Source organism: Lissotriton helveticus, chromosome 7 (assembly GCF_964261635.1).
Source record: "Lissotriton helveticus chromosome 7, aLisHel1.1, whole genome shotgun sequence".
Classification (NCBI taxonomy): Eukaryota; Metazoa; Chordata; class Amphibia; order Caudata; family Salamandridae; genus Lissotriton; species Lissotriton helveticus.
This window is the reverse complement of record NC_136068.1, coordinates 985,565,745-985,582,223: the sequence shown is the minus strand read 5'-3', so window position 1 is coordinate 985,582,223 and position 16,479 is coordinate 985,565,745. Positions and strand designations below refer to the sequence as shown.

The following is a 16,479-nucleotide window of genomic DNA, read 5'->3' as shown; positions in this document are numbered from 1 at the left end:
CTGTATAGCCGAGGGCAACATTATAGTAAGAACAAATGATGAGGGGTGCAGCTTGATGCTAAATGTGTGGGAAGAACCCTTGAGAAAGGCTTAAAAAATAAATGAAAGGTTAGTGAGTTTTGAAAATGTGTAATAGTGCCACGCACAGCACGTGGCATCACAGGGTGGGGGCAGTAGGCAACAGAACTCTCACATTATGAAATGTGGGCTCCTCGGGACGAGTCTCCAGCCTCGTGGCATATGGGAGGAGGGGCGGCGGTGTGTGACCGCTGGCACATTCATGCAATGCCACATTCATTGGGGGGACACTCGCCGAATTCTGGAGCACCCGGGGAGCTTATTTTCTGCATAGCCTGTGCACCCCTCCTAATCAGGGATTCCCACCCCATTCTGAAGAATCTCACTGCTTCTCACTTGTCCACGATCCCTCGCTTTTCAGACAGTATCCCTGTCTTATCAGGCTCTGCTCCCTGGCTCGCAGCCCTCAGAGCGCCTTTTATCAGAACCTCTTGAATCTTTGCTCTGCAGTTTAACCCCGTACAGTCCACGTCAGTCTGAAGAAATATGCGGGCTATTAAAATACAAGCCCCAGCTTCCAACAACACTCCTCCCCAGTCCCCACCCACCCCCTCTCCGGGTTGTCATTTCCTACCAGCTGCATAGCGCTTAGTGAAAATGTCGGGAGGGGCTGTCCTGGTAAAGTCTGCACCTGTGCGTGGGTCGAGGGCAGCGCTGATGGACGCTAATTGTAGCCGTGCATGACCAATTTAGAGAAAAATGGAGTGACAAATATTAGAAACTGAATTTAAGGGTGGCTTCTAAAATCATCTATTTTTCAGTGTTTAAACCTGTCTGAGGACGAGAGGTTTCATTGTCTTTTTTTATATATATAAGTGGACTGGTGTGTTAGGAGAGGAAGTGTCCTGACCAGGATAACATGCATTCGTCAAGTGGTGGTGATGTGAATAGATCCCAACTTTCCTGAAGGCACAGTTGACAACGCCTGGATGAGACCGCCTATCTGTGTCCAAGGCAGGTGTTCTATGACTGTTTGCCCAGATATTCGAGGCGAGGCTGGGATCTAAAAGCGGCCCGGGAAATGTTGTAGTACCAGACAGATTTTCAATAAGTTGGGCTGACTATCTAAATTAATTATTGTAACATCTTTCTACCTAATGAGTAAAACGATTTGTTTTTTCATGCAGTTTGAACAGAAACTCGTGACACATTCCAACAACCCATAGCCTGACACAGTACCTAGGAGTACTGTTTTCTCCCTCTCTAAAGCAGCAAATCACGTTGGTGGCTTTTAAAATGGCTGTTTCTTTGGGAGCTTAATATGGCCAGACTGCCCTGAACACAGCCTCCCGCCCTCCAGACCCCGGGGCCCTCCCAGACTCCAGTCCTGCTATCCAGCCTTAGGCTGACCCTTGAGGTCTGGGTGAACCCCTCGTATCGACAGCATTGGGCTCCCCCGAGGGACGAGTTATGTCTCACCGTGCGCTGAAATGATATTGAGTTTTTGGTAAAAATCCTGGCCAAGTGTTAAAAGCAGTGGACGAGAGCCCTTCCTTCGTCGATTTACGATAGGGAATGCGCTCAAGGTCACCGGTAGTTCTATGCTCATGGGTCTGTGGGCAGCATTTTACATTTCCGGGTACAGCACCAGAGGGGGCAGACTAGTAAGCCCCGGATGGCGCAGAGTCATCGCAAGGCCGTGCAAGGGCGTGGCCACAATGCAGACATGGCAGAGACAGGGACTGCAGATGGATCTAAGCGTCTCCAGGTCTCTTCGGTATCCATGTAAATGTCTCGAGATGTGGGTGTCTGCTCTGTCAGAATGCATCTGCATCTCCATATGTCTGTATCTGTCATCCACCTAGTGTCTCAACATGTGGGTGACATTGCTGTGTATAATCCATGTCGGACCTCTTCTAAGTATCTCAGTATGTGGGTGTCTGCTCGGTCCCAGAATCCGTCTGTGTGTCAATCTGTGGGTGTCTGCTCAGTATCAGAATCCCTCTGTGTTTCAATCTGTGGGTGTCTGCTCAGTATCAGAATCCCTCTGTGCTTCAATCTGTGGGTGTCTGCTCAGTATCAGAATCCCTCTGTGATTCAATCTGTGGGTGTCTGCTCAGTATCAGAATCCCTCTGTGTCTCAATCTGTGGGTGTCTGCTCAGTATCAGAATCCCTCTGTGCTTCAATCTGTGGGTGTCTGCTCAGTATCAGAATCCCTCTGTGCTTCAATCTGTGGGTGTCTGCTCAGTATCAGAATCCCTCTGTGTCTCAATCTGTGGGTGTCTGCTCAGTATCAGAATCCCTCTGTGCTTCAATCTGTGGGTGTCTGCTCAGTATCAGAATCCCTCTGTGTGTCAATCTGTGGGTGTCTGCTCAGTATCAGAATCCCTCTGTGCTTCAATCTGTGGGTGTCTGCTCAGTATCAGAATCCCTCTGTGCTTCAATCTGTGGGGGTCTGCTCAGTATCAGAATCCCTCTGTGTCTAAATCACTGGGTGTCTGCTCAGTATCAGAATCCCTCTGTGCTTCAATCTGTGGGGGTCTGCTCAGTATCAGAATCCCTCTGTGTCTAAATCACTGGGTGTCTGCTCAGAATCAGAATCCCTATGTGTCTAAATCACTGGGTGTCTGCTCAGTATCAGAATCCCTCTGTGCTTCAATCTGTGGGTGTCTGCTCAGTATCAGAATCCCTCTGTGCTTTAATCTGTGGGTGTCTGCTCAGTATCAGAATCCCTCTGTGTGTCAATCTGTGGGTGTCTGCTCAGTTTCAGAATCCCTCTGTGCTTCAATCTGTGGGTGTCTGCTCAGTATCAGAATCCCTCTGTGCTTCAATCTGTGGGGGTCTGCTCAGTATCAGAATCCCTCTGTGTCTAAATCACTGGGTGTCTGCTCAGTATCAGAATCCCTCTGTGCTTCAATCTGTGGGGGTCTGCTCGGTATCAGAATCCCTCTGTGTCTAAATCACTGGGTGTCTGCTCAGAATCAGAATCCCTCTGTGTCTAAATCACTGGGTGTCTGCTCAGTATCAGAATCCATCTGTGCTTCAATCTGTGGGTGTCTGCTCAGTATCAGAATCCCTCTGTGCTTCAATCTGTGGGTGTCTGCTCAGTATCAGAATCCCTCTGTGCTTCAATCTGTGGGGGTCTGATCAGTATCAGAATCCCTCTGTGCTTCAATCTGTGGGGGTCTGCTCAGTATCAGAATCCCTCTGTGTCTAAATCACTGGGTGTCTGCTCAGTATCAGCATCCCTCTGTGCTTCAATCTGTGGGGGTCTGCTCAGTATCAGAATCCCTCTGTGTCTAAATCACTGGGTGTCTGCTCAGAATCAGAATCCCTCTGTGTCTAAATCACTGGGTGTCTGCTCAGTATCAGAATCCCTCTGTGCTTCAATCTGTGGGTGTCTGCTCAGTATCAGAATCCCTCTGTGCTTCAATCTGTGGGTGTCTGCTCAGTATCAGAATCCCTCTGTGCTTCAATCTGTGGGTGTCTGCTCAGTATCAGAATCCCTCTGTGTCTCAATCTGTGGGTGTCTGCTCAGTATCAGAATCCCTCTGTACTTCAATCTGTGGGTGTCTGCTCAGTATCAGAATCCCTCTGTGTGTCAATCTGTGGGTGTCTGCTCAGTATCAGAATCCCTCTGTGCTTCAATCTGTGGGTGTCTGCTCAGTATCAGAATCCCTCTGTGCTTCAATCTGTGGGGGTCTGCTCAGTATCAGAATCCCTCTGTGTCTAAATCACTGGGTGTCTGCTCAGTATCAGAATCCCTCTGTGCTTCAATCTGTGGGTGTCTGCTCAGAATCAGAATCCCTCTGTGTCTAAATCACTGGGTGTCTGCTCAGTATCAGAATCCCTCTGTGTCTCAATCTGTGGGTGTCTGCTCAGAATCAGAATCCCTCTGTGTCTCAATCTGTGGGTGTCTGCTCAGTATCAGAATCCCTCTGTGTCTCAATCTGTGGGTGTCTGCTCAGAATCAGAATCCCTCTGTGTTTAAATCACTGGGTGTCTGCTCAGTATCAGAATCCCTCTGTGTCTAAATCACTGGGTGTCTGCTCAGTATCAGAATCCCTCTGTGTCTCAATCACTGGGTGTCTGCTCAGAATCAGAATCCCTCTGTGTCTAAATCACTGGGTGTCTGCTCAGAATCAGAATCCCTCTGTGTCTCAATCTGTGGGTGTCTGCTCAGTATCAGAATCCCTCTGTGTCTCAATCTGTGGGTGTCTGCTCAGTATCAGAATCCCTCTGTGTCTCAATCTGTGGGTGTCTGCTCAGTATCAGAATCCCTCTGTGCTTCAATCTGTGGGTGTCTGCTCAGAATCAGAATCCCTCTGTGTCTAAATCACTGGGTGTCTGCTCAGTATCAGAATCCCTCTGTGTCTCAATCTGTGGGTGTCTGCTCAGAATCAGAATCCCTCTGTGTCTCAATCTGTGGGTGTCTGCTCAGTATCAGAATCCCTCTGTGTCTCAATCTGTGGGTGTCTGCTCAGTATCAGAATCCCTCTGTGTCTCAATCTGTGGGTGTCTGCTCAGTATCAGAATCCCTCTGTGTGTCTATCTGTGGGTGTCTGCTCAGTATCAGAATCCCTCTGTGTCTCAATCTGTGGGTGTCTGCTCAGTATCAGAATCCCTCTGTGTCTCAATCTGTGGGTGTCTGCTCAGTATCAGAATCCCTCTGTGTCTCAATCTGTGGGTGTCTGCTCAGTATCAGAATCCCTCTGTGTCTCAATCTGTGGGTGTCTGCTCAGTATCAGAATCCCTCTGTGTGTCTATCTGTGGGGTTCTGCTGAAGGCGTGATCCAGTAAACCCCGACCAAGAGGGACGCCAGAGCGGTTTGCAGCCGTACAGTTCCGGGACTGCAGCTCCGCGGATCCCAGCAGAGTCGGTGATGCAGAACCAGCCATTTTTGGGATTGAGGCACTTTTGATTACATACTGCTTACTATGCAAAGGCAGGTTCGATCAGACCAAATTGTAACCATTCTGGGCCTGTGAAGTAGAATTTGGGAAAACATATAATATTCTATATCTATTACATTGTGCTCAATCAAGGAGCTTAGAAAATGTCTCTAGGGATACTTTGGCCCAGTAAGTTAATGATGGTAACATTTTGCTTTTAACCACCTTGTTCTAAGGAAGGGTTGTTGAGCACATCTGATTCTGCAGAGGATCTCATTCCCACAAGAAATGAACAATGGTTACCTCTCACATGCCAGAGTAAAAGAGAATTAGGTATATTGCTGGCAGTGATAGCATTTATTCTACAAATACATTGTTCACAAAAAACAATAATACATTAACTTTTCACCAAACACAGATGTTTGCTCGGATGCAATAAATTGATAGTTGATGCAAATTCGGTTAGTGCACACTGTAAACTAAGTAAAGGAAGCAGCACTCAGGCCAAGTGTGCTTTTGGTAAGAATGCGGCAAATGATTACTAAATGGAGAATAGCCTTAGAGTCTATGAGAATGCTGAGAAATGCCCTCTATTGAGAGCCTGGGTATCCCACTGCTCAGTGGAGTTTCTGTTCCTAATGTCCTACAGACATGTCTTGTCTTGACGCATACTAACAATAAGGTACTTAGGTATAAAATGGTCTACTCAAGATCACAACACTTGCAAAAGAAGCATATGGCCTGAAGTCAGGTCTCCTGCCTCCCTAGTCCACAAATTAGCCATTAGATCGTCTCTATTCCTTCTATTCCACTCGAGGTATTCCCGAACTTGAGAAGAATTCCCTATATATTTTTTAAAATGTAAACATTCTCACCCTCCTTACTCCCACGAGCAACCACCAGGAAATAGTGACACATTCTGCGAATTCGAGATGAATTTTTGATGGATTTATTTTTAATTTTAATTTGACAGAGTTGTAGGCCTCAATGGAACAAGTAATCCAATCATTTATGGTTCACCTTAGAATCTCAGAAGGGCAGCAATAGTTTCTAGCAGCAGGGCCAGGGAAAAGCAGGGAAACTGACTTCTAACAGAGAGAAGTTAAGTGTGAAGGGACATAATACAACAAAAGAAGAGGAACTAATGGAGTGGGGTGCCAGAGAAGAAGGGATAGTGGCAGGATGGAAGAGAAAGAAAGGAAGAAAAAGTGAATTGAAGCGATGAACTGGAACAGATTGTAGCAGAGAGCAAGAAAGAGTGTCCGGGAATTAGTGAAAGGAAAACGATGATCGAGAGATTGACTGGGAAGGAAAAAAGTGGAACTGGGGATCTGAAGAGTAATGCGTGGATTGTGATGGCAGTGAACAATCAATAACATGACACAGAAGAAGAGAGTGAATGGAAGATAGTTGCATAGAAAATACTGACCATTCACCGAAGGAAGGAGCTCGGCAGCAGTGACTAACAGGAGTCTACATGCCGTTTAGTTGGAAAAATATTGTGTATCAAAGGAATTCAGTTTAGGTGTGTGTGGTGAGCGCATAGTCCCCTGGTAAAGCAAGAGGGCCCCATACATCAATTTGAATTGAGTCTCTTTTCCATTTTAGCCATCTTGACCTATTCTGTGTTGTGTCTGTGAAAATGTTTTTTTACTGTCATTCCTACATCTCCTACCTGTATGTGATGGAAGCGTGCACTGCTGCAGCACACCTGCAATACTGTTCATGTTCTGTGTGTTAGGGAGGCTTGTACTGCTGCTGCTTCATGTGATGTACATGTCCTCTGTCCTTCTGTCCTTTCTCGACACCTCCCTTCACTCCCTGCTCCCTCCCACACTCAGAAGCTCACAGGGGCATATTGACAATGAAGTGACGGAGTGTGGCGTTAGCCTTCCTGGCTTAACGCCGCACTCCGCCACTTCAGAAACGCAGGGATGCACCATATTTACAACAATATGGTGCAGCCCTACTTTTTCCCCTGCACTGACACTAAACACTGGCGCCTACACTGGTGCAAAACGTATCAGCCAACGCAGGCACTCTTGCACCATAGAGCACCATAGTGCAAGGGTGTCTGCGTTGAGGGGAAGATTGTGTATGTGCAGAAAGGTCTCCCTTCCTGCACATAAACAATCTTTAAATGATGTATGTAACTTTAATGCAGCACCCATAGAAGTTGCAAAATATCATTTATTTTCAATGGCACAACACAGCGCACACGGAAACAGCAAAAACTAGGAGAAATAAAGCATTACTCTTCATTTTGCCTGTTTAAGACCAGGTTTTTCCTGGTCCTAATTTTGGCCTTGTAAATAAGGGGCAGCGACAAAATCAATGGGTGTTGTGGTGGAACACCCGCTGCAGCATCATTGCCCTCCCCTTATACGCTAAATACAGCATGAAAGAGTTCCTTATTTACGTGGCAGAGTTAAGCTACGTTTAGTGGCTTAACTCTGCCTTGTAAATAAGGCAAAGCCCCTATCACCATCACAACGTCACTAAAAGTGACGCTGTGGTGATAGGGGCTTGTAAATATGCCCCACAGTGTGGTCGCCCTAAATAGTAAAAGAAGTGGATTGTAAAGCCTAATAAAAAACATAAACCTGATATAGAGCCTACAGAGTAAGCTGAATTTCCACCCATTACAACCATCATTTGTGGATTGTGTTTTACACTTCTTCCTCCATTACTCCTTCTGCTAGGCACTGTGTCCCACGACAAGACAACAACCCCTCATTACACTCTTCCAACCAAGCACGCCCAAGGTAAAGCATGCTACCTGGATGTATGTCAGAATGTCCTACACAGGAATGTGGTCTTACATAAATATGATGTCTTAAGTATAGTTCACCAAAATATAAGCTCATTGGGTGTAGACTTTCTATTAACTCAAAATGGGCAACAATTTGAAATAGACGTTTTGGATATGATATTTATATCAGATAATATTCTACGGTGATATGTTTGTACCATCCTGTGATACTCTTTTGAGAATGAGCTCCGGTGCCGCTTCATGGTACTTGAAACACTATATAAATGCATCAGTGCAATACAATGCAAGGTGTGACAGAGAGACTTTAATGATGCTACTCATATTGTGCATGTTGTGTGTGTAAAGGTTGTTTCGGACACTGGGTAATTTAGTGATGCTATAGAAAGTGGGTGCAGGGATACACAGTTAAATATGGTCGCCATTTAATGATTAATATACTCAGTTGATGAGGAAGAGTTTGATTGCGTGCTGTTTAGTCTGGGGTCTATGTTTTTCACGTTATGGTCTTGGTGCTTGGTCCACCTACGTCTGTGAACGCTAGTGCCATGTCAAGAACATGTATTTTCCTTTCTGGTTTTGTATTCTAATTTTTGTAAGGATAACATTGGTTTTAAGAAATAGTGCTATTTGTTTTGTTTTTTGTTAATATTCCGTCTGTTATCCAATAAATGTTTTAAAATGTTTTTTTGAAAAAACAAGAACAAAAAGAAAGGCTCTTGACTGTACAGAGCCGTGGCCTTCCTTTCTGTGGGCCGGATCTCAGCCTCTGACATTTGGATTGAGAGCAAAGCTGGTTTATGTTTCGACATCAACAAGATTTAAAAATAGCCTTCCTGTGACTGATGCTTAATCCAGGGAAGGAGGCGCCATCTGCAAGTCTGCGGGTCCAGGAGCATATACATAAGGGAGTGGATGTGCAGGCGCTGGGGCTGAGAGGCCCCCAGCCCCAATGCAGTGAAGGCAGTGCTTAATGTGTGCAGTGGCTGCTGGGTGGCCCTTTGGGCACTTAATATAGGAGACCGGGACATATCAGATCCAAAATAAAGGCCACTCGACAGATCTGAGATTTCAGAGGCATTGCAATCCCTTCAACAGCTCTTAACACGCTCTAGTGAACTTTGACACCATGCTGTCTTTTATCAGCCTTTTATTTTTTTACAGAAGCTAAGCAAAGGCAACAAAATTGATCAGTGTGGCAGCAGTCACTACTGTGTACTAAAACTGTCAGCAGAGTCACTTCGTCTGCTAAATCTAATTTGAGCAAATCATGATTTTCAATGTGATTACAAAAATCAAACTAGTCAAATGTGATTTTTACAATGTTATGGAATTCTTTATATTAAAGTTCTGATTTTGTTTTCTTAAAGGTAACATTAGCTTTCTAGAAGTTGAGCACCGGCATCAACAATACAACATTTCCTCAAAGAGATAACACATAGTACATCACTTGCAGTCACATTGTAGGATTCCCTAACACACAGAACGAGGGGTGTTTTCAGGTCGAGCCTAGCAGCAGCGCGCATGCGCTACTCGGTCTGCGAGGCATGCAGTAGTTGAGTATGCTGTGGAAGCCTCGCCTTCTCTCCGCCCATATTTTTGATTGGCTGGTGTCATTATCCTAGGTAAATGCTGGCTTCCGATTGATAATGAGGCTTGTTAATCTCTCCTTGTTACTGCCCTGCCTCCATTTGTTACTTCCCATGAGGACTGGGTCCAGGGCCGGACTGGCTACTGGGCAGTTTAGCATGTTGATGAGCTGGGGGCTGATTTAGTTGATGGGGACCTGCGTGTACTAAACGAAATTCGTTTTGCTTTCATTATTTCGAAGCACATGCAGGTCTCCATGAGTGAAATCAGCCCCCAGCTCGGCAGCATTCCAAACTGCCCAGTACTCAGTCCGGCCCTGACTGGATCTTTCACTTGTGGCATTACATGGTCTCCTTCATAAGTCGGTAAGCACTATTTTTTTTTATTTGCAGCGCGGTCCCCTTTCACTTTAGCAGCTGCGCTTGTTTATTTAATTAATTTGCTGCGCGGGCCGAGAGGGAGCATTTCTACTCACTAATCTAACAAGCATTTGCAATGCAATAGGCCTCGAATTTACGCGAGTTTGAACTATTGACATTGCAAATAACAATGCCTTTTATTTTTGTTTTAATTTTTAAAACATAAATAAAAGGCATTGTCATTTACAATACCAATAGCTTAAACTCACGTAAATGCGAGACCAATTGCATTGCAAATGCTTGCTCTTAGTGCAGCGGGTGTAATAACACCAGTACACGGGACATGAGTGGTCAACTGCACCCTAATTCTGTCTTGGTCGGAGGTACCAAATACCGTCAGTTTCTGACTTTTTTCAAAAATATTACATGAACTCGAGTTTTTAGAATCACACTCATATTTAGGAGGCACTATAAGGACAAGTGGGCAGAGTCAGGGGTATAAGTGGCCAGTGTCAGCTAGAGAAGTGTGCAATGGCCTTTTAAGATAAGTTTTGGGCATCTACACTTATTTTTGGTGTACAGTGTAAGCACTGAGTAAGGGGAGAGGTAATGTTCGCCAATGGAGGTGCGGTGCTCGCCTCCGGCCATGCAGTGCAGGGGATGTTCATACTCACTGGCGGAGGTGGGGTGATCAGAGCCTGCCATTTAGAGAAGTGAGTGTTTGTGCGCATGTGTGTCATCCCAGCTTGGCATGCAGTGAAGGAAGTGTTAATTAACGCCGGGGGCTTCGCTGACCTCAGACGACCATGCAGTGAAGGAAGTGTTTGTGCATATATGTGGAGCTGAGGTGATCCCACCCCACCATGCTGTGAAGGAAGTGTTTGTGCACACATGTGGCATTGAGGTGTTCCCAGACCACCATGCAGTGAAGGAAGTGTTCACTCTCAGTACAAGAGGTGCAGTGATCCCAGCTTGCCAGGCAGTAACCTGAGGGCCCAATTCACAAGGAGCCTTCGCACTCGTGGCAGAGTCTCTGCACTCATGGGAAATCTTTGCAATGAAAACTTCACTATGGAGATTGTGCCATGAGTGCAGAGACTCTGCCACAACAGTGAGGGCTCTTTGAGAATCAGGCCCTGAGTATTGATGCTCACCAGAGGCCAGAGCCCACCATGCACTTCAGTGAGTTGCCATGCTCACCAGAGGAGGTAATCTCAGCCTGCCCTGCACTTCAGTGAGTGTTCATGCTCACCAGAGGAAGTAATCCCAGCCTGCCTTGCACTGCAGTGACTGTTCATCCTCGCCAGCGGGGGGAATCTCAGCCTGCCTTGCTCTGCAGTGAGTGTTCATGATCACCAGAGGGGGCAATCTCAGCCTGCCTTGAACTGAGGTGAGTGTTCATGCTCGCCAGAGGAAGCAGGTGATCCCTGCCCGCCTTGCGCTGCAGTGAGTGTTCATGCTCACCAGAGGAAGCAGCTGATCCCAGCCTGCTTTGCACTTCAGTGAGTGTTCATGCTCATCAGAGGAGGTAATCTCAGCCTACCTTGCACTGCAGTGAGTGTTCATGCTCACCAGAGGGGGTAATCTCAGCCTGCCTTGAACCTCAGTGAGTGCTCATGCTCACCAGAGGAAGCAGCTGATCCCAGCCCGCCTTACACTGCAGTGAGTGTTCGTGCTCACCAGAGAAAGCAGGTGATTCCAGCTCGCCTTGCACTGCAGTGAGTGTTCGTGCTCACCAGAGGAAGCGGCTGATCCCAGCCCACCTTGCACTTCAGTGAGTGTTCATACTCCCCAGAGGTGGTCATTTCAGCCCGACATGCACTGTAGTGAGTGTTCGTACTCACCAGAGGAAGCGGCTGATCCCAGCCCACCTTGCACTTCAGTGAGTGTTCATGCTCATCAGAGGAGGTCATTACAGTCCGCCATGCACTGCAGTGAGTGTTCGTGCTCACAAGAGAAATCGGCTGATCCCAGCCCACTTTGCACTGCAGTGAGTATTCATGCTCACCAGAGGAGGTAATTTCAGTCCGTCATGCACTTCAGTGAGTATTCATGCTCACCAGAGGAGGTCATTTCAGCCCGCCATGCACTGCAGTGAGTGTTCGTGATCACCATAGGAAGCGGCTGATCCCAGCCCACCTTGCACTTCAGTGAGTATTCATGCTCACCAGAGGAGGTCATTTCAGTCTGCCATGCACTGTAGTGAGTGTTCGTGTTCACCAGAGAAAGTGGCTGATCCTAGCCCACCTTGCACTTCAGTGAGTATTCATGCTCCCCAGAGGAGGTCATTTCAGCCCACCTTGCACTTCAGTGAGTGTTCATGCTCACCAGAGGAAGCGGGTGATCCCAACCCGCCTTGCACTTCAGTGAGTGTTCATGCTCACCAGAGGAAGCGGGTGATCCCAACCCGCCTTGCACTGCAGTGAGTGATCATGCTCACCAGAGGAAGTGGGTGATCCCAGCCCACCTTGCACTGCAGTGAGTGATCATGCTCACCAGAGGAAGTGGGTGATCCCAACCCGCCTTGCACTGCAGAGAGTGTTCGTGCTCACCAGAGTAAGCGGGTGATCCCAACCCGCCTTGCTGTGTTGGTTGCATTCCTTCTCACCGCAGGGGGCAGGTTCTCCCTTGCATGTGTTGATATGTGGTGGAGATGATTATTTTGAGAAAGTACTTATTTTAGGTGATCCCCAATGAGACCACCTTTTGAAGTTAACTGCTCATGTGCTGCACTTGCATCGACTTGGCAAGTCTTGATTATTGGCGGGTCTTGATTATTGGCGGGTCTTGATTATAGGCAGACGACCGTACACATTTCCAGCCTCACTAGTAACCTGCGGCAGCGTTAATTGCTTCATGGGTGTTTAGGAACTAGTGCTCCCGGGGCCTCCAAAGAGTCGCGGCTTCAAGAGCCCCAGCGGCACCACAGACAGCAGGTTGTGCATTGCTCAATAAAGGACTGTCTCAGTGGCCCCACAGACAGCAGTGGAGTCTTTCACGAAGGCAGACATGATCATTCCCAAGGACTCCTGCAGACTCCAGTGGGATCCCACTCATGGGTGCCTCAGTGGCCCCGTACACTTCAATGCAGTCCCGTTCATAATCCCGCTTAAAGGTTCCATAGGCTTTGATGTAGTCTCACTCATTAAACCTCACTGGATTCCAACTCGTAGGCTTTGACGATGACCCCATGCACCCCAGTGGAGTCCCACTCATGTGCAGGCACAGTTGCCCTGTAGATGTCAATGGACTTCCACTGACAGGTAGGTGTAATGGCCCCCTTGACTTCAATGCAGTCCAACTCATAGGCAACCTCGGTGGCTACATGGGCATCAGTAGGGCCCTCAGTGGGTTCTCAATTAACCCACCTAGAAGGAAATGGCATGAAACCCCTTACAGTATGTAGTATGCTGTTATCTATGTCGTCATTACAGAATGTTTTGTATGTGAGAATTCTGGATAGAATTCTCCTTGTAATTCCTTTTAGAATGGTTCATTTCTAGTATTCTTTACATGACTTGTGTATCTTTAAATGTGCTTGTTTTGGTTCATGTTAACTGGATCTCACTGTTGTCAGTTGCACTGCTGATCTCTTACCGAGTGGATGCTCCAATAAATACTCCTTTACTTATTCTGGATTTCTTGGATTATTTATCATCATTTCATTTTACTACACAGTAACCTCTAGTGCAGCAGTTACCTCTAGTACTGTGGGGTCAGCGTGTGAAGCGTGTGCAGAGTATATTTCCCATTGGCTCTTTGCTGAAATGGTGATTTCACTTTTTATGCTCGTGAAAGGCCCTCCGGAGACAGCGAAGCTGCTGGCACGGGAGGTTCTGCATGGAGTAAAATCTAAGGGATGATGAAAGAGGAACCGAGGTAGCAGCATGCCGCACAAAGCGCCTGCTGAATATTTCATGGGGCCTGGTGTTGCCTCCTCTCTCTCTCCACGCTCAGCTGCTCTGACTCATCAAGCTGCGCTAGTGCAGCTGTGACCGGGGAGATGGATTCGACCAGCTGCCCAGCACCTGCAGTCAAGAAGTCTGGGTAGTGACAGAAAGGCTACCTTAGGGACGAGTTTCAAGTCATCGTGAGAAAGAAGCTAGCAAGGGAGTGGTCAGGAATATTAAATATCCCCCCTGCACGAATTTGAGCCACATGGAACAACATATCCTACCAAAGAGAGCGATCCCCAAACGTTCTATTTAAGAACCTGTGGGAGTTGTTCTTCTTAGTACAATACAATGCATTTTCCAGCATGATTTTAAAATAATGTGGAAAAGCTGCACATTTACCAGTATTAACTTCTTTCATTCCTTCCTCTTTTACTCTCTTTCTTCCCTATCTTCTATTTCTTTATTTCCTTCATTTCCATTTTCTCATCCTTTGTTTATCTTCCTTGCCTTCTGTTATTTCTTTTTTCATGTCATGTGTATGACATTTTAGTATTCTGACCTTCAAAATATTCTTGTAACATTTTCTTTGCTGCTTTGCATCTTCCCTTCTTCCCACTCTTCTCTTCTTACTTCGTCCATTCTTTTTATTGCCTTCCTGTCATTCCTTCACCTCTTTATTCCATCTTTCTTTCTTTTTGTATTCCTTCCATTCGTTAATTCTTTCTTTTTCTTCTTTCCTTCTTTTGCCCTTCCATCTGTCACTCATTTCTTCTTTCCATGTTTTCATTCTTTTTTCTGCTTTCCTTCTTTCTTTGTCTCCGTCTATCTTTTATTTTTATTTCTTTATTCCGTTTTTCTCTTCTTACTATCTTTTGTTCCAAGTTGTATTCTTTTCTTCCATCTCCCTTCCTTTTTTCCTTTTTTATACTTCTTTCTCTTTTTCTTTTAAACTAGCATTCCATCCTGCTTCCTTTAACTTTCCTTCTTTACTGCTTTGCATTCTGCTTTCCTTCTATCCTACTATCACGTTGCTTTCGCCTCTAACTTATTTTTTCTTTCTCATTAAGTTCATTTCCTTCACTTTTTCACTGCTTTAAGCATGTTTGACATACAATTATATCCTGGTACTTTATTCTATTAGTATTTATAAGTTTCTGCTTCTGACTTCCAATGACATTTGAGCCAGAGGTGAAAGTTAGGAAGGGCAGTGAAACAATTTATCTGTCCCAAGCACCCCCGCTAAGCTGGTATAGCGGGTGCTTCCCTACACCCTTGCTAGTGATATCAGTGGCATGATCATAGGCACCAAAATGACCCATGTCATGTTCTACAGCTTCAGCTGTGGATTTTTAAAAACCAACACCTTGAATGGTAGGGTGAAGAAATCCAACTTATACAAATTCAATGCTCTTTTTTGGGTCTTGTTACAATTAGCAGTCTCAGATTAAACCTACACGTCCCAGATTACACCATAATGTTGACCAATGAACTGAGACTCATAGATGCTGACACACATGGCATAGGGGTTACACAAGAGACAGAGGCAGCCAATATAATTTAACTTGCTGGCCTGAATTGACTTTTTCATGTACCCCCAGTGACTGGGATCTTCACAGGTTTGTACTTTTCAACAGGCAGTTGCATCAAGATATTGTGTGCCCCAAGGGACTACAAGTATGAGGAGATCAGTCTCTAGATTTGAAGTTCACTTGGCAGCCTCAACCATCAAACATTCAATTTCTTGCTATGTCAAGGACCACCAGACATTGTCAAAAACATTTATACCATTTGCTGCATACAGGACTGGGGCATCCAGAGAGTAAGGAGGGTGTATCATACTCTGGAGAATTTATTGATCGTTCATGACCTATGGGAGTCTACAGTTCAGGGTCTGGTGAGGTTACAGGCATTGGACCCTTATCAACCCATTGGTTGGAGATTTTGAGGAGACGTGTGTGTCCCAGGACACCCTCACTGCCCATCAGGTGGACCTCATTTTGTGACAGCTTACCCATTTTAGCTTTTTCCTACGAGGGCGTGGAATCTTTGTTGTATCAGCATCTAAGGAGCACTTTGAACGCAAGTGCATACCCTGCTTGGCTTTTCCTCATGGGTATCACAACAAATGTTTCCCTCATGTACAAAATGCTTGCAAAAGTGATATTCACGCAACGACCCAGCTTGTGTGGAGCATCGTATATTTTTCATTGCTTGTCTCACGGACACGTAACGGTATCAGCCTTCCTGGGTCTCCTCAGTGACTCGTAGCTTCAGTCCTGACAGATCTGTCCATTATGAGGCAGATGCCATTTTGTTTTTCATTTGGCTGGTCCCTGCCACAGGTGGCACAAGCGAACATAAAAAGACTACTGCACGCTGCCTAGAGTACTGCCTGTAGCTTAGGTTAGCTCCAGCATTCCGTCCTTAATGTTATTCACACTCATGAATGGGACAGCGACATGCAGATAACTCTGTTTTTCTACCTATGGGTAACAGGGGTGACTACATTTTGTGCCATATTATTACAAGGGAATCGACAGTGGAATCCTGATGAGTCTGCGTGGTCCACCCGCCCTTGTCAGTCAGTCCTTACGAATTATACTACCAGTGACCTCTAACCGCTCAATAAATGGTTACGGCCTTCTTGGAGGTAAACATTTTCTCTGACACTAGATACCCTTTCATTGGCGTGTATCTCCATCCGTCACAGTCCCTCAGCAAGCATACCGCAGACCGCAGGGGGCGAGGCACCCCTCTTACAGACTGCAGTGGGGCACCCCTTCCACAGACTGCAGGGGGTGGGGCACCCCTTCCACAGACTGCAGGGGGTGTGGCACCCCTTCCAAAGATTGCAGGGGGTGGGGCACCCCTTCCACAGACTGCAGGGGGTGTGGCACCCCTTCCAACAGACTGCAGGCGTGGGGCATTCCTCCCACAGACTGTAGGGGCTGG

At 46.3% G+C, this 16,479-nt stretch overlaps 2 protein-coding genes across 5 annotated transcripts in view; one reads left to right on the top strand and one right to left on the bottom strand.

Moving 5' to 3' along the window:
* The window catches only part of ANXA6 (annexin A6), a 184,382-nt gene that overhangs the window by 248 nt on the left and 167,655 nt on the right, over positions 1-16,479 (top strand). The window lies entirely within an intron of this gene.
* LOC144769491 (cationic amino acid transporter 2-like) overlaps positions 1-16,479 on the bottom strand; it is a 448,818-nt gene that overhangs the window by 426,957 nt on the left and 5,382 nt on the right. The window lies entirely within an intron of this gene.